The 22894-nt window shown below is 38.7% G+C and overlaps 1 long non-coding RNA gene across 1 annotated transcript in view; it reads left to right on the top strand.

Annotated features, from left to right (window-relative positions):
* Positions 1-22894, top strand: part of Slco6b1 (solute carrier organic anion transporter family, member 6b1) — a 91385-nt gene that overhangs the window by 14277 nt on the left and 54214 nt on the right. Inside the window, exons 5-6 of the long non-coding RNA NR_120500.1 lie at positions 17891-18006; positions 22100-22209. This is a non-coding gene — a long non-coding RNA (solute carrier organic anion transporter family, member 6b1). The remainder of the gene's footprint in view (positions 1-17890; positions 18007-22099; positions 22210-22894) is intronic.

Below are 22894 nucleotides of genomic sequence, written 5' to 3'. Positions count from 1 at the left end.
GTGTGGACACTATGCCCCTCCTTCTAATTGGGAACAAAACACTCATGGAAGGAGTTACAGAGACAAAGTTTGGAGCTGAGATGAAAGGATGGACCATGTAGAGACTGCCATATCCAGGGATCCACCCCATAATCAGCATCCAAACACTGACACCATTGCATACACTAGCAAGATTTTATTGAAAGGACCCAGATATAGCTGTCTCTTGTGAGACTATGCCGGGGCCTAGCAAACACAGAAGTGGATGCTCACAGTCAGCTAATGGATGGATCACAGGGCTCCCAATGGAGGAGCTAGAGAAAGTAGCCAAGGAGCTAAAGGGATCTGCAACCCTATACGTGGAACAACATTATGAACTAACCAGTACCCCGGAGCTCTTGACTCTAGCTGCATATGTATCAAAAGATGGCCTAGTCGGCCATCACTGGAAAGAGAGGCCCATTGGACACGCAAACTTTATATGCCCCAGTACAGGGGAACGCCAGGGCGAAAAAGGGGGAGTGGGTGGGTAGGGGAGTGGGGGTGGGTGGGTATGGGGGACTTTTGGTATAGCATTGGAAATGTAAATGTGCTAAATACCTAATTAAAAAAAAAGATGGAAAGACAAATTGAAAAAAAAAAAAGAAATAGCTTGATGGTTAGGATTGGGACACTATTCTTTGTGTTAACAATCATATTAAAAAGACAGATGCAGACACTCAGAGCCAACCATCAGACTGAGCCCTGGGACCCCAGTGGAAGAGCTAGGGAAAGACTGAAGGAGCTGAAAGGGTTTACAACTCCCCTCAGAGCTCCCAGGGAATAAACTACCAAGCAAAGAGTATACAATGGGTCAGTCCATTGCTCCAACTATGTATGTAGCAGAGGATGGCCTTGTTTGGCATCAATGGGAGGGGAGGCACATGATTCTGTGCAGGCTTGTTGTCTCTGTGAAGTAGGAGTGGGTGGGTGATATGGGAGTACCCTCTTAGAGGCAAAGGAGAGTAGGGGTGAGAGGAGTTCCTTTTGAAGGGGAGACCAGGAAGGGGGACAACATTTGAAATGTAGATAAATAAAATAATCCAAAAATAAAGAGTTGTTTTAGTTTATGTTCTTATGATACTTCAGTTTCTAGTCTGTTGGCTTTATTGTTTGGGCTTGTGGGACTCAGTATATCATGGCCAGAGTCTCCATGATTTTCCATTAATTAATACCCACAACGGGGTATTAATTAACCTCTACTACATGAAGAAGTTTCTTTGATGTGTGTTGAATAAGGCACTGATCTACAGATAAACGAATGAGAAACTTAATTGGAGCCATTTTGCTATTATAGTCCTTAATCAGAATAATGCTATTAGGTTTTTCCCCAGCAGTATGACTTATTTATTCCCAGATTATGGATACTTTAGCAGTGTCAGATATAGGTTCTATATTATACAGTGAATTGTAATTACAAGCAAAAAGTACTTGGCTGCTTCCAGAAAAGATGTAACTCTCTTGCCCTAATGCAAATTGTAGGCAGAGACCTGTTGTAGGTTACAGGGTCTGTAGCTTGGTGATAGTGAAGGTCACCGATCTCTCTGGTAGTATGCAGCATTCCTTCCAGCAGCATAAATATTAGTCAGTCGGGAAGGAGTCTTTAGTTAGCCACTAACTCACCTTTTCTGTGTTTGATGACACAAGTTGCATGTCGTGTTTAGCAGCTGGGCCTGACTGGCAGGTTGCAGAGGACAGCCTTGGCAAAGGCTTGTGATATATGGTAGATTCGTGGCATGCCTTTGGTAAATGACTCGGTGATATTTAATCTATCCCTGGGACTTGCTGGCATAAGATATCTAGTTGGGGCATTGTCTCTTCTAGTATTTTGTGACTCCATTTGGATTCCTTTCAGGAAGATTCTAGAGCAGTAGGTTTCCAAGTAGGATTTCAGAGTTATTTAGTACTAATTTCTCCCCATATTTCCGCTTTTATCTTTGTTCCCCATCTCCTTTCCTATTTAACCCTCCTATTCTATTTCCTTTCTTATATCTCCAAAACATTATCTTGTATTTCTGATCTATTATTAGATCTTCTCCATCCTCTTGACTACTTAGTAGTACCTAACGTTTATAGTTTGTTGTATTATAACACACATATCAAAAGCTTGAGAACTTATATCCACATATAAGAGAAAATATAAAGTATTTGGTCTTTTGGGAACTGAGTTACCTCACTCAGGATGTTTTTTTTTTTCTAGCCATATCCATTTATCAGCAACTTTCATAATTTCATTCTTTTTCCATTTTTTATTAGGTATTTAGCTCATTTACATTTCCAATGCTATACCAAAAGTCCCCCATACCCACCCCCCCCACACTCCCCTACCCACAACTCCCCTTTTTGGCCCTGGCGTTCCCCTGTACTGGGGCATATAAAGTTTGCAAGTCCAATGGGCCTCTCTTTCCAGTGATGGCCTATTAGGCCATCTTTTGATACATATGCAGCTAGAGACAAGAGCTCCGGGATACTGCTTAGTTCATATTGTTGTTCCACCTATAGGGTTGCAGTTCCCTTTAGTTCCTTGGGTGCTTTCTCTAGTTCCTCCACTGGGGGCCCTGTGGTTCATTCAATAACTGACTGTGAGCATCCACTTCTGTGTTTGCTAGGCCCTGGCATAGTCTCACAAGAGACAGCTATATCTGGGTCCTTTCAATAAAATCTTGCTAGGGTATGCAATGGTGTCAGCGTTTGGAAGCTGATCATGGGATGGATCTCTGGATATGGCAATCACTAGATGGTCCATCCTTTCGTCACACTTCTAAATTTTGTCTCTGTAACTCCTTCCATGGGTGTTTTGTTTCCTATTCTAAGAAGGGGCAAAGTGTCCACACTTTGGTCTTCGTTCTCTTGAGTTTCATGTGTTTAGCAAATTATATCTTATATCTTGGGTATCCTAAGTTTCTAGGCTAATATCCACTTATCAGTGAGTACATATTGTGAGAGTTCCTTTGTGATTGGGTTACCTCACTCAGGATGATGCCCTCCAGGTCCCTCCATTTGGCTAGGAATTTCATAAATTCATTCTTTTTAATAGCTGAGTAGTACTCCATTGTGTAAATGTACCACATTTTCTGTATCCATTCCTCTGTTGAGGGACATCTGGGTTCTTTCCAGCTTCTGGCTATTATAAATAAGGCTGCTATGAACATAGTGGAGCATGTGTCCTTCTTACCAGTTGGGGCATCTTCTGGATATATGCCCAGGAGAGGTATTGCTGGATCCTCTGGTAGTACTATGTCCAATTTTCTGAGGAACCGCCAGACTGATTTCCACAGTGGTTGTACAAGCTTGCAATCCCACCAACAATGGAGGAGTGTTCCTCTTTCTCCACATCCACGCCAGCATCTACTGTCACCTGAATTTTTGATCTTAGCCATTTTGACTGGTGTGAGGTGGAATCTCAGGGTTGTTTTGATTTGCATTTCCCTGATGATTAAGGATGTTGAACATTTTCTCAGGTGCTTCTCTGCCATTTGGTATTCCTCGGGTGAGAAATCTTTGTTCAGTACTGAGCCCCATTTTTAATGGGTTTTTTTGATTTTATGGAGTCTACCTTCTTGAGTTCTTTATATATATTTGATATTACTCCCCTATCCGATTTGGGATAGTTAAAGATCCATTCCCAATCTGTTGGTGGTCTTTTTGTCTTATTGACAAAGTGTCTTTTGCCATGCAGAAGCTTTGCAATTTTATGAGGTCCCATTTATCGATTCTCGATCTTACAGCACAAGCCATTGCTGTTCTATTCAGGAATTTTTCCCCTGTACCCATATCTTCAAGTCTTTTCCCTACTTTCTCCTCTCTAAGTTTCAGTGTCTCTGGTTTTATGTGGAGTTCCTTAATCCACTTAGATTTGACCTTAGTACAAGGAGATAGTAATCTCGCAATCTTCTACATGATAACAGCCAGTTGTGCCAGCACGATTTGTTGAAAATGCTGTCTTTCTTCCACTGGATGGTTTTAGCTCCCTTGTCAAAGATCAAGTGACCATAGGTGTGTGGGTTCATCTCTGGGTCTTCAATTCTGTTCCATTGGTCTACTTGTCTCTCGCTATACCAGTACCATGCAGTTTTTATCACAATTGCTCTGTAGTACAGCTTTAGGTCGGGCATGGTGATTCCACCAGAGGTTCTTTTATCCTTGAAAAGAATTTTTGTTATCCTAGGTTTTTTGTTATTCCAGATGAATTTGCAGATTGCCCTTTCTGATTCATTGAAGAATTGAGTTGGAATTTTGATGGGGATTGCATTGAATCTGTAGATTGCTTTTGACAAGATAGCCATTTTTACTATATTGATCCTGCCAATATATGAGCATGGGAGATCTTTCCTTCTTCTGAGATCTTCTTTAATTTCTTTCTTCAGAGACATGAAGTTCTTGTCATACAGATCTTTCACTTCCTTAGTTAGAGTCACGCCAAGATATTTTATATTATTTGTGGCTATTGAGAAGGGTGTTGTTTCCCTAATTTCTTTTTCAGCCTGTTTGTCCTTTGTGTAGAGAAAGGCCATTGACTTGTTTGAGTTAATTTTATATCCAGATACTTCACTGAAGCTGTTTATCAGGCTTAGAAGTTCTCCGGTGGAATTTTTAGGGTCACGTATATATACTATCATATCATCTGCAAAAAGTGATATTTTGACTTCTTCCTTTCCAATTTGTATCCCCTTGATCTCCTTTTGTTGTCTAATTGCTCTGGCTAGGACTTCAAGTACAATGTTGAATAGGTAGGGAGAGAGTGGACAGCCTTGTCTAGTACCTGATTTTAGTGGGATTGCTTCAAGCTTCTCACCATTTACTTTGATGGTGGCTACTGGTTTGCTGTAGATTGCTTTTATCATGTTTAGGTATGGGCCTTGAATTCCTGATCTTTCCAAGACTTTTATCATGAATGGGTGTTGGATTTTGTCAAATGCTTTTTCTGCATCTAACGAGATGATCATGTGGTTTTTGTCTTTGAGTTTGTTTATATACTGGATTACGTTGATGGATTTCCGTATATTGAACCATCCCTGCATCCCTGGGATGAAACCTACTTGGTCAGGATGGATGATTGTTTTGATGTGTTCTTGGATTCGGTTAGCAAGAACTTTATTGAGGATTGTTGCATCGATATTCACAAGGGAAATTGGTCTGAAGTTCTCTATCTTTGTTTGGTCTTTTTTGGTTTAGGTATCAGAGTAATTGTGGCTTCATAGAATGAGTTGGGTTTCTATTTTGTGGAATAGTTTGTGCAGAACTGGAATTAGATCTTCTTTGAAGGTCTGATAGAACTCTGCACTAAACCTATCTGGTCCTGGGCTTATTTTGGTTGGGAGACTATTAATGACTGCTTCTATTTCTTTGGGGAATATAGGGCTGTTTAGATCATTAACCTGATCTTGATTCAACTTTGGTACCTGGTATCTGTCTAGAAACTTCTCCATTTCATCCAGGTTCTCCAGTTTTGTTGAGTATAGCCTTTTGTAGAAGGATCTGATGGTGCTTTGGATTTCTTCAGGATCTGTTGTTATGTCTCCCTTTTCATTTCTAATTATGTTAATTAGAATGCTTTCCCTGTGCCCTTTAGTGAGTCTGGCTAAGGGTTTGTCTATCTTGTTGATTTTCTCAAAGAACCAGCTCCTCGATTGGTTGATTCTCTGAATAGTTCTGCTTGTTTCCACTTGGTTGATTTCGCCCCTGAGTTTGATTATTTCCTGCCTTCTACTCCTCTTGGGTGAATTTGCTTCCTTTTGTTCTAGAGCTTTTAGGTGTGTTGTCAAGCTGCTAATGTGTGCTCTCTCCCGTTTCTTCTTGGAGGCACTCAGAGCTATGAGTTTCCCTCTTAGAAATGCTTTCATTGTGTCCCATAAGTTTGGGTATGTTGTGGCTTCATTTTCATTGAACTCTAAGAAGTCCTTAATTTCTTTCTTTATTCCTTCCTTGACCAAGGTATCATTGAGAAGAGTGTTGTTCAGTTTCCAAGTGAATGTTGGCTTTCTATTATTTATTTTGTTATTGAAGATCAGCCTTAGTCCATGGTGATCTGATGGGATGCGTGGGACAATTTCAATATTTTTGTATCTGTTGAGGCCTGTTTTGTGACCTATTATGTGGTCAATTTTGGAGAAGGTATCATGAGGTGCTGAGAAAAAGGTACATCCTTTTGTTTTAGGATAAAATGTTCTGTAGATATCTGTCAGATCCATTTGTTTCATCACTTCTGTTAGTTTCACTGTGTCCCTGTTTAGTTTCTGTTTCCATGATCTGTCCATTGGTGAAAGTGGTGTGTTGAAGTCTCCCACTATTATTGTGTGAGGTGCAATGTGTGCTTTGAGCTTTACTAAAGTGTCTTTAATGAATGTGGCTGCCCTTGCATTTGGAGTGTAGATATTCAGAATTGAGAGTTCCTCTTGGAGGATTTTACCTTTGATGAGTATGAAGTGTCCCTCCTTGTCTTTTTTGATAACTTTGGGTTGGAAGTTGATTTTATCCGATATTAGAATGGCTACTCCAGCTTGTTTCTTCAGACCATTTGCTTGGAAAATTGTTTTCCAGCCTTTCACTCTAGGTAGTGTCTGTCTTTTTCCCTGAGATGGGTTTCCTGTAAGCAGCAGAATGTTGGGTCCTGTTTGTGTAGCCAGTCTGTTAGTCTATGTCTTTTTATTGGGGAATTGAGTCCATTGATATTAAGAGATATTAAGGAAAAGTAATTGTTGCTTTCTTTTATTTTTTTGTTAGAGTTGGCATTCTGTTCTTGTGACTGTCTTCTTTTTGGTTTGTTGAGGGATTACTTTCTTGCTTGTTCTAGGGCATGATTTCCGTCCTTGTATTGTTTCTTTTCTGTTATTATCCTTTGAAGGGCTGGATTCGTGGAAAGATAATGTGTGAATTTGGTTTTGTCGTGGAATACTTTGGTTTCTCCATCTATGGTAATTGAGAGTTTGGCCGGGTAAGTAGCCTGGGCTGGCATTTGTGTTCTCTTAGTGTCTGTATAACCTCTGTCCAGGCTCTTCTGGCTTTCATAGTCTCTGGTGAAAAATCTGGTGTCATAATTTCATTTTTAACAGATGAATAATGTACCATTGTGTACTCTATCAGCACATGCTGCTGTTTGTTATATTGGCAGGAGATGAATTCCCAAAGGATCCATTTGCATTCTTGTACATGCAGCTATCTAGTTTTACCACCACAATTTTTTGGAAATAATGTATTTTCTCCAGTATACAGTTTTAGTTTTTTAGTCAAAAGTTCAATGTTTGTACATACATAAGTTGTCAGTCTGATTCCATTGATTAATGTGTCTTTTTAATACCAATGCCATACATTTTACATTTTAATTTCCTTTTATTAAGTTATTTACTTTATATCCCATTCACAAGAGTTTGCTCTCACTCCACTTCTCCCCTTCCCTCCTTTTCCCCTCTCCTCCATCCATACACCCCTCTTCACTTTCTCTTTAGTATAAGACCTCCCATGGATGTCAACCACCCTTGGCATACCAAATTGTAGTAAGACTAGACGCATCGTCTTCTACTGAGGCTAGAAGAGGCAGCCCAGATAGGAGAAAGGGATCCAAAAGCAGGCAATGTAGTCAGAGATAGCCCCTGCTCTTGCTTTAAGAGTCCCACATGAAGACTCAGCTGCACAACTGTTACGTATATGCAGAGGTCCTAGGTCAATCCCTTGCCTGTTCTCTGTTTGGGAGTTCAGTCTTTATGGGGCCCTATGGGCCCATGTTATTTGATTCTCTAGGTTTTCTTGTGATGTCCTTGACCCTTCTAGCTACTTCAACTCCTCTTCCTCTTCTTCCAGAGGATTCCTCAAGCTCTGCTTAAAGTTAGCTATGTGTCTGTGTATCTGTTTCCATTAATTTCTAGGTGAAGGTGCTCTGATGTCAGTTATGCTAGCCTCCTGTCTGCAAGTGTCACAGAATATCACTAATAATGTCAGGGGTGCATTGGTTATCATGGCATGGGTCTCAAGCTGGGCCAGTTATTGGTTGGCCCTTCCCTCAAATTCTGCTCCATCTCTAACCCATGCACATCTTGCAGGCAGGACAAATTGTGGGTAAAAATATCTTGGCTGGGTTGGTTTCCTGGTGACAGGAGATGGCTGTTTCAGACTCCATAGCCCCCATTGGTAGGATCCTTAGCTAGAATCATCCTCATAGAATTCTGAGAAATTCTGATTCCTAGGTTTGTAGTTTGAACCAGAGATGCCCTGTTTTGATTTCATTTCCCTCTCTCAGTTCTGTTTCTCTTTGTCCTCCTACCACCTCATCCCTACTGTTCCCATTCCAATCACTCCCTCACCCAGTCACCTCCCTTTACCCCTCCCCAGGTCTAATCAATTTTCCCTTCTCAGTACAATTCAAGCATCCTCCCTTGGGCCCTCCTTGTTACTTAACTTCTATGGATATGTTGTTTGTAGCATGAACATCCTGTACTTTATGACTAATATCCACTTATGAATAAGTATATTCCTTGTGTATCTTTCTGGGTCTGGGTTACTCATTCCATCCATGTGCCTACTAATTTTGTGTCATTGTTTTTAACAGGTGAGTAGTATTCCATTGTGTAAATGAGTCGCATTTTATTTATCCATTCTTCACTTAAGTGACATCTAAGTTGTTTCCAGTTTCTGGCTATTATAAGTAAAACTTCTATGAACGTAGTTGAGCAAATGTCCATAATTGAACGGGTGTCCATAGTTAATGAGAGTGGAATGACTTTTGGGTATATGCCCAGGAATGGTATAGATGAATATTGAAGTAGGTAGAGTCCCAATTTTCTGAGAAACTACAAAATTGATTTCCAAAATGTTTGTAAAAGTTCCCACCATCATTGGAGTAGTGTCACCCATGTTTCACCATCCTCACCAGCATGAACTGTCCCTTGAGGTTTTGATCTTAGCCATTCTGACAGGTATAAGATGAAATCTCACAGTTGTTTAGATTTGCATTTCCCTGATGAATAAGGACTTTGAACATTTCTTTAACTGCTTTTCAGCCATTAGAAATTTCTCTGAGAATTCCCCATTTAGATTTATATCCCCCTTTTTAAAATTTGGTTATTTGGTTTGTTGATGTTTAATTTCTTCAGTTCTTTATATATTTTGGATGTCAGCCCTCTATCAGATGTGGAGTTGGAAAAAGAACCTTTTCCCATTATGTAAGCTACCATTTTGTTTGTTTGAAGATGTCCTTTGTCTTACAAAACCAATTCTGCTTTATGAGGTCTCATTTATTATTGATCATAGTGCCTGAGTTGTTGGTGTTCTCTTCTGGAATTTGTCTCTTGTGACAATTCATTTAAAGTTATTCCCTTCTTTCACTTCTATCAGATTTAATGCACCCAGTTTTAGGTTGAGGTCTTTGATTCACTTGTAATTGAGTTTTGTACAGGTTGATAAATAAGGATCTATTTGCATTCTTCCACATGTAGACATCTAGTTAAACCAATACCATTTGTTAAAGTTTTCTTCCTTATATAGTTTTATTTTCTTTGTCAAAATCAGGTGTCCAGAGGTATGTGGGTTTATTTCTTGGTCTTCGATTCAAATCTATTGATAAACCTGTCTGTTTTTGTATCAGTACCATGCAATGTTTATCAGTATTGCTCTATAGTCCAGCTTGTGGTCTATTGCCTTAGCATTACAGGGGTATTTACATTTTGGTGTGTGGTACCTATCATGAAAATTATCCATTTCATTTAGATTTTCCAATTTTATGGAATACAGGTTTTTGAAGTAAGAACTAATGATTTTCCTATTGACTATAATGTCCCCCTTTTCATTTCTTTTTTTTATAAACATTTTTTTTAGATTTATTTACTAATTTAGTATTAAGTACACCCACCTTAGCTGTGTTCAAACACACCAGAAGAGGGTATTCGATCTCATTACAGATGGTTGTGAGCCACCATGTGCTTGCTGGGACTTGAACTCAGGACTCTGGAAGATCAGTCAGTGCTCTAAACCGCTGAGCCATCTCTCTAGTACCCCCCTTTTCAGTTATGATTTTGTTAATTTGGACATTCTCTCTGACTCTTTGTTAGTTTGACTAAATATTTGTCTATCTTGTGGACTTTCTCAAAGAGCTAGCTCTCTCTTTCATTGATTCTTTGCATTGTTCTCTGTCTCTATTCATTTCAGCCCAGAGTTTGACTTTTTCATGCCATCTAATTTTTTTCTATGTGTTTGCACATTTCTTTTCCAGAATTTTCAGATATGTTTTTGAGTCACAAATATGAGTGCTCACTAATTTCTTTATGAAGGCCTTAGTGCTATGTACTTTCCTCTTAGCAGTGTTTTTACTTTGTCCCATAAGAGTGGTTATGCTGTGAACTCATTTTCACTGAATTATTGAAGTCTTTAATTTCTTTATTTCTTTCTTAATCCAGTAGTCATTTAGTAGAGAGTTGAGACAGGGTTTCTCTGTGTTGCCCTGGCTGTCCTGGAACTCACTCCGTAGACCAGGCTGGCCTCAAACTCAGAAATCCACCTGCCTCTGCCTCCCAAGTGCTGGGATTAAAGGTGTGTGCCACCACTGCCCGGCTGAGTTGTCCAGTTTTGATGGGTATGTATGCTTTCTGTCATTTCTGCTGCTGTTGAAGTCTAGCTTTAATCCATGGTGGTCTGATAAAATATGAAACGTTATTTCAATTTTCGTGAATCTTTTGAGACTTGCTTTGTGGCTGAGTATATGGTCAGTTTTGAAGAAAGTTCTGTGAGGTACTGAGAAGAAAGTATATCCTTTTGTGTTTTGCTAAAATATTGTATAAATATCTGTTAACTCCTTATTAGTAATAACAACTCTTTGTTCCATTATTGCTCTGTTTAGTTTCTGTCTGGATGTCCTGTTTATTGGTGAGAGTAGAGGGTTGACATCTCCCACTCTTAATGTGTATTGTTCGATAAGGGAATCTGGAAATGAAAAATGTAGGAATTCAAACAGAAATACTAAGGCATGCTTCACTAAAAGGATACAAGAAATGGAAGAGAGGATCACAGGCATTAACAATATGATAGAAGAAACAGATATATTAGTCAAAGAAAAAAATAAATATAAAATATCCAGATACAAAACATCAAGGAAATCTGGCACACTATGAAAGGGTCAAATCTAAGAATAATAGGAATAGAAGGAGAAGAATCACAACTAAAAATCCCATAAAATATTTTCAAAATAAATCGTAGAAGAAATTTTTCTAAGCAAAAGAAGTATTGCCTATTAAGGTACAAGTATATAGAACACCAAATAGATTGGACTAGAGAAGAATGTTTCCTTGCCACATAATAATCAAAACATTAAACATGTAGAACAAAGAATGAATATTAAAAGATGCAAGGGAAAATGTCCAAGTAACATATAAAGGAGACCTATTTGAAGCACACCTTACTTCTCAATGAAGACTCTAAAAGCCATAAAGGCCTTAACATACATGCTACAGAGTATTAGACACCACAGGTGCCAGATCAGAGTACTATAGCCAAAAATCTTTCAGTCCCCAGAAAGAGAGAAAATACTACAGTAGATGACAAATCCAAACTTAAACAGTATCTATCTATATAAATTCAGCACTAGATAAGTGCACTGAAATTTAGGGCATGAGGAATCTGCAGTACATTTTGAAATACAGTGTGGCAGTTTCTCAAGTATTTCCTTTCTTCATATACTCTAGCTGTTTAAGGTCTTTGTGTCTCCCCCTGAATTTGAGAATATTTCCTCTGATTCTGTAAAACAAACCAAAAAAAAAATCCATTAAAATTTGATTAGTATTGCATTGTATCTATAGAACACTTTCAGTGATAAACCTGTTTTCACAATATTAATTCTCTTAACTCATGTATACAAAAGTCAACTCAGCTTTTACTAGTTTATTTTATTATTTTTTCCAATCCATGACGATTTTCTACTTTCTAATGTTTTGTGTACTTCATCATAGTGTCCTTAACCTTCATTATATTTTCCCTAGGCTCTTTACACTTTAGTGCAAATGAATAACTGAATGTGGTTATTTTCCTGATTGCTTACTCACTGTGCTTTGAATTGGTTCTAGGAAACTTACTAATCTTTTTTTATTAGTATTTAAACTTTTTTTACAGTCAAGACTTTATCCCCTTCCCTGTCCACCCTCTGACTCTTCTCCATCCCATACCTCCTCCCCCAGTCTCCAAGAGGATACCCCCATCCCCATCCCCAACCAACCAACCTCCCCACTCCCTGGGGCCCCAAATGTCTTGAGGTTAGGTGCATATTCTCTGACTGAGTCCAGACCTGGTAGTCCTCTGCTGTATGTGTGTTGGGGGCCTAGAATAATCTTTATATGTCAATTTTCTATTCTGATACTTGGCCAGAAATAATGGCTCAAGATGTCATAATGGCTCAAGAGTTTTTAGATTGAGCCTGTAGGGTGTTTTATGTGTAGATCTTATCACCTTTAAATGTATTTGGATTTTCCCCCCTTTCCTATGTATGCTTTTCTCCTACTTCTTTTCCTCAACCAGCTGCTTAGGTTAATACTAAGAGCTCTCTGGTGGAAGGAAATATGCAGAGAGTGGACACTCACTTTAGGTTCTCAATTTCAGAGGAAACACTTTCAGATTGTACTTGTTTACACAGTGTTGACTAAAGCTATGGCTTATGACATTGATGATATTTAAGTGTACACGAGTCTTTTGATACTACTTTCTTTTGGGTTTTACTACAATGAGGGGTTGAGGTTTCACTCTGAAATTTTTTAAAGCAATTAATACTTTTTGTGGTTTTGTCTTTGATTGTATTTTATATACCTTTTAACAATTATTGGTAACCAAGAATCTCATAATAAATAAAATATCCTCATAGTTACAGTTTTTTTCTTTTTTTATATTTTAGTGTGACCCATGACATTTTTTTTTGTGGTTGCTTGAAGTTTTTTTTTCCATTTTTTATTAGGTATTTAGCTCATTTACATTTCCAATGCTATACCAAAAGTCCCCCATACCCACCCCCCCACACTCCCCTACCCACCCACTCCCCCTTTTTGGCCCTGGCGTTCCCCTGTACTGGGGCATATAAAGTTTGCAAGTCCAAAGGGCCTCTCTTTCCAGTGATGGCTGACTAGGCCATCTTTTGATACATATGCAGCTAGAGACAAGAGCTCCGGGGTACTGCTTAGTTCATATTGTTGTTCCACCTATAGGGTTGCAGTTCCCTTTAGTTCCTTGGGTGCTTTCTCTAGGTCCTCCATTGGGGGCCCTGTGGTCCATTCAATAGCTGACTGTGAGCATCTACTTCTGTGTTTGCTAGGCCCTGGCATAGTCTCACAAGAGACAGCTATATCTGGGTCCTTTCAGCAAAATCTTGCTAGTGTATGCAATGGTGTCAGCGTTTGGAAGCTGATCATGGGATGGATCTCTGGATATGGCAATCACTAGATGGTCCATCCTTTCGTTACACTTCTAAATTTTGTCTCTGTTGTTGGGAGCCGCCCTCACATTTGCCATTATAAGATGGCGCTGACAGCTGTGTTCTAAGTAGTAAACATAATCTGCACACGTGCAGGGGCAGTTTTCCCGCCATGTGTTCTGCCTTTCTCGTGATGACAACTGGGCCGATGGGCTGCAGCCAATCAGGGAGTAATACGTCCTAGGCGGAGGATAATTCTCCTTAAAAGGGACGGGGTTTTGCCATTCTTTTTCTCTCTCTCTTGTTCTTGCTTTTTCTTTTTCTTGCTTTCTTGTTCTTGTTCTTTTTCTTGCTTTCTTGTTCTTGTTCTTTTTCTCTCTCTCTTGCTTTCTTGTTCTTGTTCTTTTTCTTGCTTTCTTGTTCTTGTTCTTTTTCTTTCTCTTGCTTTCTTGTTCTTGTTCTTTCTCTTGCTTTCTTGCTTTCTCTCTCTTGCTTTCTTGTTCTTTTTCTTGCTTTCTTGCTCTCTCTTGCACTCTTGCTCTCTTGTTCTCTGGCTCCTGAAGATGTAAGCAATAAAGTTTTTGCCGCAGAAGATTCCGGTTTGTTGCGTCTTTCCTGGCCGGTCGCGCGAACGCGGGTAAGAGTTGGTGCCGAAACGCGGGTAAGAGTTGGTGCTGAAACCCGGGACGAGAAGACCTGGGACGAGGAGACCCGGGACGAGAAAACCCGGGACAAGAAGACCCGGGACGAGAAAACCTGGGACGGTTACCATCACCGGCGCAAGGAAGATCCCTCATTCCGGAACCAGAACTGCGGGTCATGGTAATGAAGTGTTCCCGTAAAACAGACTGTTGAGAAGGATTCAACTGCGTGAATTCAGAACTCTTCAGCTGGGGAACGGTGGTAATGAAGTGTTCCCGTAAAACAGACTGTTGAGAAGGATTCAACTGCGTGAATTCAGAACTCTTCAGCTGGGGAACAGGGTACCCGTAAGTATAGCTTTACAAGGTAAGTCTGGTCTTGAACTTTCTAACGAAATTCAAGACAGTCTATCAGAAGTAAAGTGGGAAATAGCTTTACAAGGTAAGTCTGGCCTTGAACTTTCTAACGAAATTCAAGACAGTCTATCAGAAGTAAAGTGGGAAATAGCTTTACAAGGTATGTTTGGCCTTGAACTTTCTCTAGTGTTAGGAGCCTTTATGTTCCTTTTCACATGTTATCAAGCGGTTAAGGCAGGGCTGAAAATTCTGGATAAAATTCAGGGCAATCTATCAGAAGTAAAGCAGGGAGAGAGAGTAGGAGCAAAGAGGAAATATGGTTCACAAAATAAGTATACAGGCCTTTCCACGGGTCTTGAACCTGAGGAAAAGTTTAGGTCAGGTAAGAATACCTGGGGAGAGATTAGAAGGAAGGAGAAGGAAAAAGAAAAGAAAAAAGATCAATTAGCGGAGGTCTCTAGGAGAAGGAGCCTATACTCATCACTAGGTGAGCTCAAGGAGCCAGTTCTTAATAGTTCTGAATCAGATGAAAAGGCTATTAGGGCCTGGAAGGCGCTCTCCCAAGCAGGTGAAGCCACTGGACAACTAACAAAGATCGTCCAGAGACCTCAGGAGTCATTCTCAGATTTTGTGGCCAGAATGACAGAGGCAGCAGAGAGTATTTTTGCAGATTTGGAGCAAGCCGCACCTCTGGTAGAATAGCTCATTTATGAGCAAGCCACACAGGAGTGCTGAGCAGCCATAGCCTCAAGAAAGAACAAAGGTTTACAAGACTGGCTCAGGGTTTGTCGGGAGCTTGGGGGACCTCTCATTATGCGTTACTTCCATTCAGTATGAGAAATTTACTAGGGCAGCTAACTTGTCAAAAAGTCTTTCTCAGTATATGTTACAGAATTGGACGGCTGAATTTGAACAGACCCTTCGGGAATTGAGACTTGCCATCATTCAGGTCAACTCCACGCGCTTGGACCTGTCCCTGACCAAAGGATTACCCAATTGGATCTCCTCAGCATTTTCCTTCTTTAAAGAATGGGTGGGATTGATATTATTTGGAGATACACTTTGCTGTGGATTAGTGTTGCTTCTTTGGTTGGTCTGTAAGCTTAAGGCCCAAACTAGGAGAGACAAGGTGGTTATTGCCCAGGCACTTGCAGCTCTAGAACATGGTGCTTCCCCTGATATATGGTTATCTATGCTTAAGCAATAGGTCGCTGGCCATTCAGCTCTTGCACCCCACAAGGCTAGTCTCATTGCACGGGATAGAGTGAGTGTGCTTCAGCAGCCCGAGAGAGTTGCACGGCTAAGCACTGCAGTAGAAGGGCTCTGCAGCATATATGAGCCTATTCTAGGGAGACATGTCATCTTTCAAGAAGGTTGAGTGTCCAAGTGTCCTTCTCCCCAGGAAAAACGACACGGGAGCAGGTCAGGGTTGCTCTGGGTAAAAGCCTGTGAGCCTAAGAGCTAATCCTGTACATGGCTCCTTTACCTGCACACTGGGGATTTGACCTCTATCTCCACTCTCATTAATATGGGTGGCCTATTGCTCTTATTAAAAGAAAAGGGGGAGATGTTGGGAGCCGCCCTCACATTTGCCATTATAAGATGGCGCTGACAGCTGTGTTCTAAGTAGTAAACATAATCTGCACACGTGCAGGGGCAGTTTTCCTGCCATGTGTTCTGCCTTTCTCATGATGACAACTGGGCCGATGGGCTGCAGCCAATCAGGGAGTAATACGTCCTAGGCGGAGGATAATTCTCCTTAAAAGGGACGGGGTTTTGCCATTCTTTTTCTCTCTCTCTTGTTCTTGCTTTTTCTTTTTCTTGCTTTCTTGTTCTTGTTCTTTTTCTTGCTTTCTTGTTCTTGTTCTTTTTCTTTCTCTTGCTTTCTTGTTCTTGTTCTTTCTCTTGCTTTCTTGCTTTCTCTCTCTTGCTTTCTTGTTCTTTTTCTTGCTTTCTTGCTCTCTCTTGCACTCTTGCTCTCTTGTTCTCTGGCTCCTGAAGATGTAAGCAATAAAGCTTTTGCCGCAGAAGATTCCGGTTTGTTGCGTCTTTCCTGGCCGGTTGCGTGAACGCGGGTAAGAGTTGGTGCCGAAACGCGGGTAAGACTCTGTAACTCCTTCCATGGGTGTTTTGTTTCCTATTCTAAGAAGGGGCAAAGTGTCCACACTTTGGTCTTCGTTCTCTTGAGCTTAATGTGTTTAGCAAATTGTATCCTATATCTTGGGTATCCTAAGTTTCTGGGTTAATATCCACTCATCAGTGAGTACATATTGTGAGAGTTCCTTTGTGATTGGGTTACCTCACTCAGGATGATGCCCTCCAGGTCCCTCCATTTGCCTAGGAATTTCATAAATTCATTCTTTTTTAGCTGAGTAGTACTCCATTGTGTAAATGTACCACATTTTCTGTATCCATTCCTCTATTGAGGGGCATCTGGGTACTTTCTAGTTTCTGGCTATTATAAATAAGATTGCTATGAACATAGTGGAGCATGTGTCCTTCTTACTGGTTGGACATATTTTTTTTAATTTGTGTTAAAATTCCAATTTAATATTTTAAATTGTATTGTATATTGTCTACACGCCCACACAAATTATTATGGTTATCAACTTTGATAGATTTATCACTTTATCAAGGTCTAGCTTTAGAAAATTACTTTTCTTAGAGCTAAAAGGATGAATTAGCAGTAATGAATACTTGTAATGAATACAGGTCTTTCAAAGAACCTGTATTGATTGGGTTTCTAGCATTCATGTGATGGCTCACAACCATCTGATTGTAGTTTCAGGGTCTCCAACAACTTCTTATGGACTCTGCATGTGGTACACTACAGGCATTCAGAGAAAACATTCATATACATAACATAAAATAAATGAACATAAGAAAATGCTAAACTAAAAATGGGAATTATTTAAAATAAACATAATTATTATTCTTGATGAATTTGACATTTCGATAATGATCAAAGAACTTGTATTCATACGTCTAGTTGAAGAATCACTATTACATTTCTACCTTACCAGCTACTAAGCTTTGTGAGAGAAGTAAAGGAAACCTTAAGAAGACTGCAAATGGGCCCCATAGGAAAACTGGAAAGGTCACAAAAATACAAAGTATGCTTAGCACAAGGGACCTTGTGATGGCATGTGATATCAAGATGCCATAAATTAGAAAAACTGTGCAACCTAAAATACAATGCTTCATGCTATAGAGGCCCAGGTGCAAAGACTTGAAAAGCCTGAGAAAGAAGCAAGACTTGGGTTTTCCATGGGCAGAAATTAAATTGAAGAAAACTTGAAATAAGAACAAGCAGGAACACCTGGTACCTGAGTCATGTCACTGAGAACTAACAACCAGCTCTTATCAGCAAAGCCCCCAAATTAAGAGTGACAAATTACAAATGAATGCAAATTTCAGAAAACTCTCCCATTCTCACAAGTAATTATGACTTGTTTTATAAGTGTGCCTGACTGAAATTTCCTCCTTTTCTCTATTCAAGGGTAAATGACAACTTTCTTCTGTGGCAGTTCAATTGGTTTGTTGGTTTTCTGTTTGCCACTCTGCTCGCATGGTTCACATTTTTCCCATTTTTATGTTTTCCACATCGTTTACCTGGTGAGTATCAAAATATAATCAATTTGTTGTAATAATTTATGTCTTCAACTTCAATTTTCATAGCACAGATAAACTACACCTCTTTATGAATATGCTTCACCTACTTGTATTGCTCTGTAGAAAGAAATGTATGTTCAAGTATCCGTTTTTTTACCAAATCAAGCAATATCACATCCTAATATTTATGTACTACAGCTTCATTAGCATATATTTGTGTTACTCATAATTTACTGTTAATATATCCTTTTATTTAAAGTGTGATATTGTTTTTTTCAAGAAAATATACACAAATCTAGTTTTTGAGTGTGTGAGTCAGAATTGTCTAGAGTAACAGAACTTATAGAATGAAATTTTTACAGAGAGGATTAATTAGAATGATGTACAAAGTGGTCAGCTAACCCAAAAATGGACATCTTGAATATAGTCCAAGAACTCTGCAGTTTTTCTGTCCACAAGGTTGAATGTGTCAGCTTGTCTTTAGTTGGAATTAGAACCCTCAAGTAGGAGTTTCAAATTAGTGTGAAGAAATGGACTTGCTAGTGAGTGCAAGAGTAAGCAGGCAAAGAGCTAAAGTGGTCAGGGAGATGTCTGAACATTCAGTTACTGAAGAAGTACAAACGGAAATGAGTGATGAAAACGTGCAATGTACCCAAGCCTCTGCGACATAGCTGGGACAGTTCTGAGAAAGGAAAGCTCATGATTAACAGGACCTATGCTAAAACTCAAATAATCAGTTTGTAAAATGGACAGTAAATATTTGAAAATTGATCAACATCCTTTCCCATTAAGAAAATGAAAATTAAACCTTTGCATTAAACATTTAAACCATTGAAGTTCCATTTCAACATGGTGAGAATAGCTGTAATCAGGAGAAATGTGCAAGTGATAATGTGGGGAAATAAAAACCCTAATTCTCTGCTGGTGACAACATAAACTTATATAGCTATATATAAACTTTGGAGGTTTCTCAAAAAATATGAAAATAAGGGGCTGGAGAGATGTCTTATCAGTTAAAAATGAATACCACTCTTGCACAGAACATGAGTTTGGTCATAACTGCTTGCACCTATAGGCTCCACAGGCAGTGCTTATGTGTACATACTCATACACACAGAGAGAGACCATAATTAAAAATCTTTTTAAAATGTAAAATGAAATTACCATGTGACCTTGTTATACCACTCTTCCATATGTATGCCTATAAAGTGAATTATTTATCCTAACTAGTCCCCAATAATGAGACAGAGAGACCAAGATTCATTTCCAAGGTTTACCTCAATATCTTTACTCTCTATGCTAATCTAATACTTGCACTTAGAGCCTTCCATTCTTCAGCTGAATTCTATGAACTCTTTCATAGTCCTTACTCATAGCATATCTGAATGTCCCTTCTGCTCTCTCTCTCCTTCCCCTGGCTGCTGGAAGTCCTGTCCTATTTTTTCTTCTGTCCAACCATTGAGTGATCAGTTTGATAAAGAATAAGTAGAGAGACTAAATGGTAGGAATTGTTTACACAAACTCGAGACAGGATATTTTTGAAGAACCATAACAATAATGTGTGCATATTGAACCAATTATGAGGACAGAGAAATCAGTGTTTGAATTACACAAGGACAACTTTTACAGAGTGCCCCAAAATGGTATGTCTACATATATTGGATGGATTATATCACAGAAATATCTGTATACCTTTACTTACTGCATCACTATTTACAGTAGCTAGAAGATAGATCAAATCTAGATGTTTACAAATAGTTTAATGGGATAAAGTATGGTACCTATGTGTTGGGAGCATGAAGGTCCTTGTACCCACAGGTCTGTGGGCAAACCAGGAATGTTAAGCATGTAGGACTGACTTCTCAAAGAAATGGGAGAAGTTTTTCCATCCACAAAGTTGGGAATTGGAGGTTATTAATAGCCTGGTGATCAGTATTACCTGTTGAGCCAGGCTATATTAAGCTCCTACATGTATGTGAGTATACCAACGCTGTCTAAAGACATCAGAAGAGGGCATTAGATCCCCATTACAGATGGCTGTGAGCCACCATGTGGTTGCTGGGAATTGAACTCAGGACCTCTGGAAGAGCACTCAGTGGTCTTAACTACTGAGCCATCTCTACAAACCTACTAAGCTTCAAAAACAAGGACTGGAGGTGATTAATATTCTAAGTGACTCTTCCATTATCTTTATAGCCAGGGACTCCCCAAAGCTTCCGTAATGAGGATATAAGATACCTAATAGTCTAAATGATTTTCACATTATCCATATTGCCAAGAGATGCTCTAAGCTCCTACCTCCAGGACTAGAAGTGGCTAATAATCAAAATGAACTCCATGCTGTCTGTACAACTGAATGCAGGACAGACTATTCCTTAGACCCTTGAGCTAATTAATACAGGTAGTATATCTCCAGAACCCATCATCTTGGGAGAAATGACATGTACTCTGATGTGGTTTGGATTCAATTAGAGCCTCCTTGTGCATAATGGATTGTGTTATACCAGGAAACTTTTTTCAAATTATATTGTGTTTAAATATGCTGACAATAAACTGCTAGGCATGAGACTTTCCAAGGTTAATCCAGGTTGACCAAGCCAATTTGAATTATTTGCATTCCCACTTTTTCATGGTTTGTTTCTTTGCCTGATACCACAGAAATCCCTAGACCTATTTAAATTGTAATTTTATTCAGCTAAAAATGAAAATTAAACCATAAACATTTTAATAAAACTGATGAAAATAGAAATTCTGTTAAGTCAAATCATCAAGACTAAAAAAATCAAATGCCAAATGTGTTTTTCATCCATATGTAGAATGCCAATTTAAAAGTATGTATGTCTGTACACATATGTGTGCATGTGCATGTACATGCATTCATGTATGTATTTGTGTGTTCATGTGTAGGATAGAGGGAGGGTTGTGGTTTGACAAGATGATCATGTGAGTGTCTAAAAAGAGCTTAAGGAAGCTGCATATTCAATAATGAAATACAGAAAATACATAAGCAAAACATAAGAGTTGCAGGAGATAGAAATCAAATGGAAGGGGTGGTGGTGTATGAGAGAGCAAAAGGGAAAAGGAATAAGAAAGAACAGAACTTGGTCACATATGTGTATGAAAATAAGTTACAAGTTGATTACTCTTTATACTAACCTAAAATGTTTGCACATAACTGTAACACCTTCAGCAGAGAAATGCTAGTTGAAACTGTTTTGAGATTCCATCTTCCACTATCTAGAATATCTATCATTAAGGAAGGTCCCAATGACACTTATGTAACCATCAAGTGAAACCTTCATTACTGTTCCTGCACGAACAACAAGATCCATAATATAAAAACAGCCTAGAAACCCAACAACAAATGACTCAATAAGCAAATTGTGTAACTGAGTGATACTTCACTTAGATGTAAGGAAAACGCATAACACTTGCAGGAAAAATGCTGAGATGGCATACACTGATGGGACATAAAGGGAGAATAGGAGCTATGTGGGAACAAAAGATAAGGGGGCTAGGAGAGGTCACTGAATAAAGGCATGTTAAGGAAGACAAAGTGTAATGATAAATATGGAAATGAAAATGTTATAGCTACGTTTACTTCTACTATTAGTGCTATTACATTATTACTATGTACTATTACAAAAAAGTAAGTTCTTATTTGATTATTCCTTTCATACCACAAAATACTTTGTGATATTTGTGTGTGTGTAGGGGGGGTGCATTTTAAGGCTGTGCCATGTTATTTATTGAATTTGGCTGTTGAGTTCTACATTACATTAGAACTAATTAACTCAGCACAAATGAACATTAAGAAACCTAGTAGTAGTAGAAGAGATCCATAGTGGTTGACTTCAGAATTGGGCAGTGCAGATTTGAGAAATTACACAATCGCCTTCTACAGCAGTGTCTTTTGCAAAGCACTGCAGTAGAAGAGTTTGCATTCTAAAACATACCTTGGTTTTGGTTTGTTTAAAAATAACTCTCTTGTATTTCCATGAATAACTTGGATTACTACAATGTGTACAAATACATGATTTATATTTTCTTACCAACTTCAACATAATCATAAAACTATTTTATTGATAACCTCTAGGTGCACACAAGCCAAAGCAACAGAAAGAAAAGGAACCTCTTGCCTTTTACAAGAAGCTTAAGAATATGAAATATGGATATAATTTACAGGATTTGTTTCATGCACTTTGGGTATAGTAATATATTTTTATTTAAAATATTATACATTTTATTTAAAATATTTTACAAATCAGTTAGGTTGACCTGCTTAATCTTCATATAGCGCTAAGCAAATAACAAAAATGTTTCCTAAATTTGGGTGAAAGTTTTGGGGTCTCCTATTAGATTAGTTTTGTCATAATGGAAAGAAAGAACCCCCTTATTTGGAATACCTAAAGACCTGCCTAGTGCTAGTAACAGATAATGCCACAGCCATAAGTTTGACTTGGTTTTTTTTATTGATTTTATGTAGTTTTGTGTTTATTCTCTCTGAAGAAATAAATATGACAATTAACAAGATGATATGAATTGGAAGAACCTGGGTCAACATATCCTCTCACACTCAAACCCACAAATCACAATATTGAATGCAAAATCCTTTGTTTCTGTAGGTGAGAAACACGCCTCCTGAAGTAACAGACTCCAGGATTCAGAGAAAGCCCCTTCCAATACTGTAGTCCTACTTTGAATGTTCTTTGCTCTACTTAAAAAATTCTTTTTGGCACATAGATTGCATGGTTGTAATTATCATATAGAGTTTTTACTCATGTCCACTGAATTTTACACTCTGAATCCAAAAGTCTTCAAAATATCAATTAAATTTTTCTTTTTAAAATAATTTTTATATTAGATATTTTCTTCATTTACATTTCAAATG

This window comes from Mus musculus, chromosome 1 (genome assembly GCF_000001635.26).
Source record: "Mus musculus strain C57BL/6J chromosome 1, GRCm38.p6 C57BL/6J".
NCBI lineage: Eukaryota > Metazoa > Chordata > Mammalia > Rodentia > Muridae > Mus > Mus musculus.
This window is presented reverse-complemented; position numbering and strand designations above follow the sequence as displayed.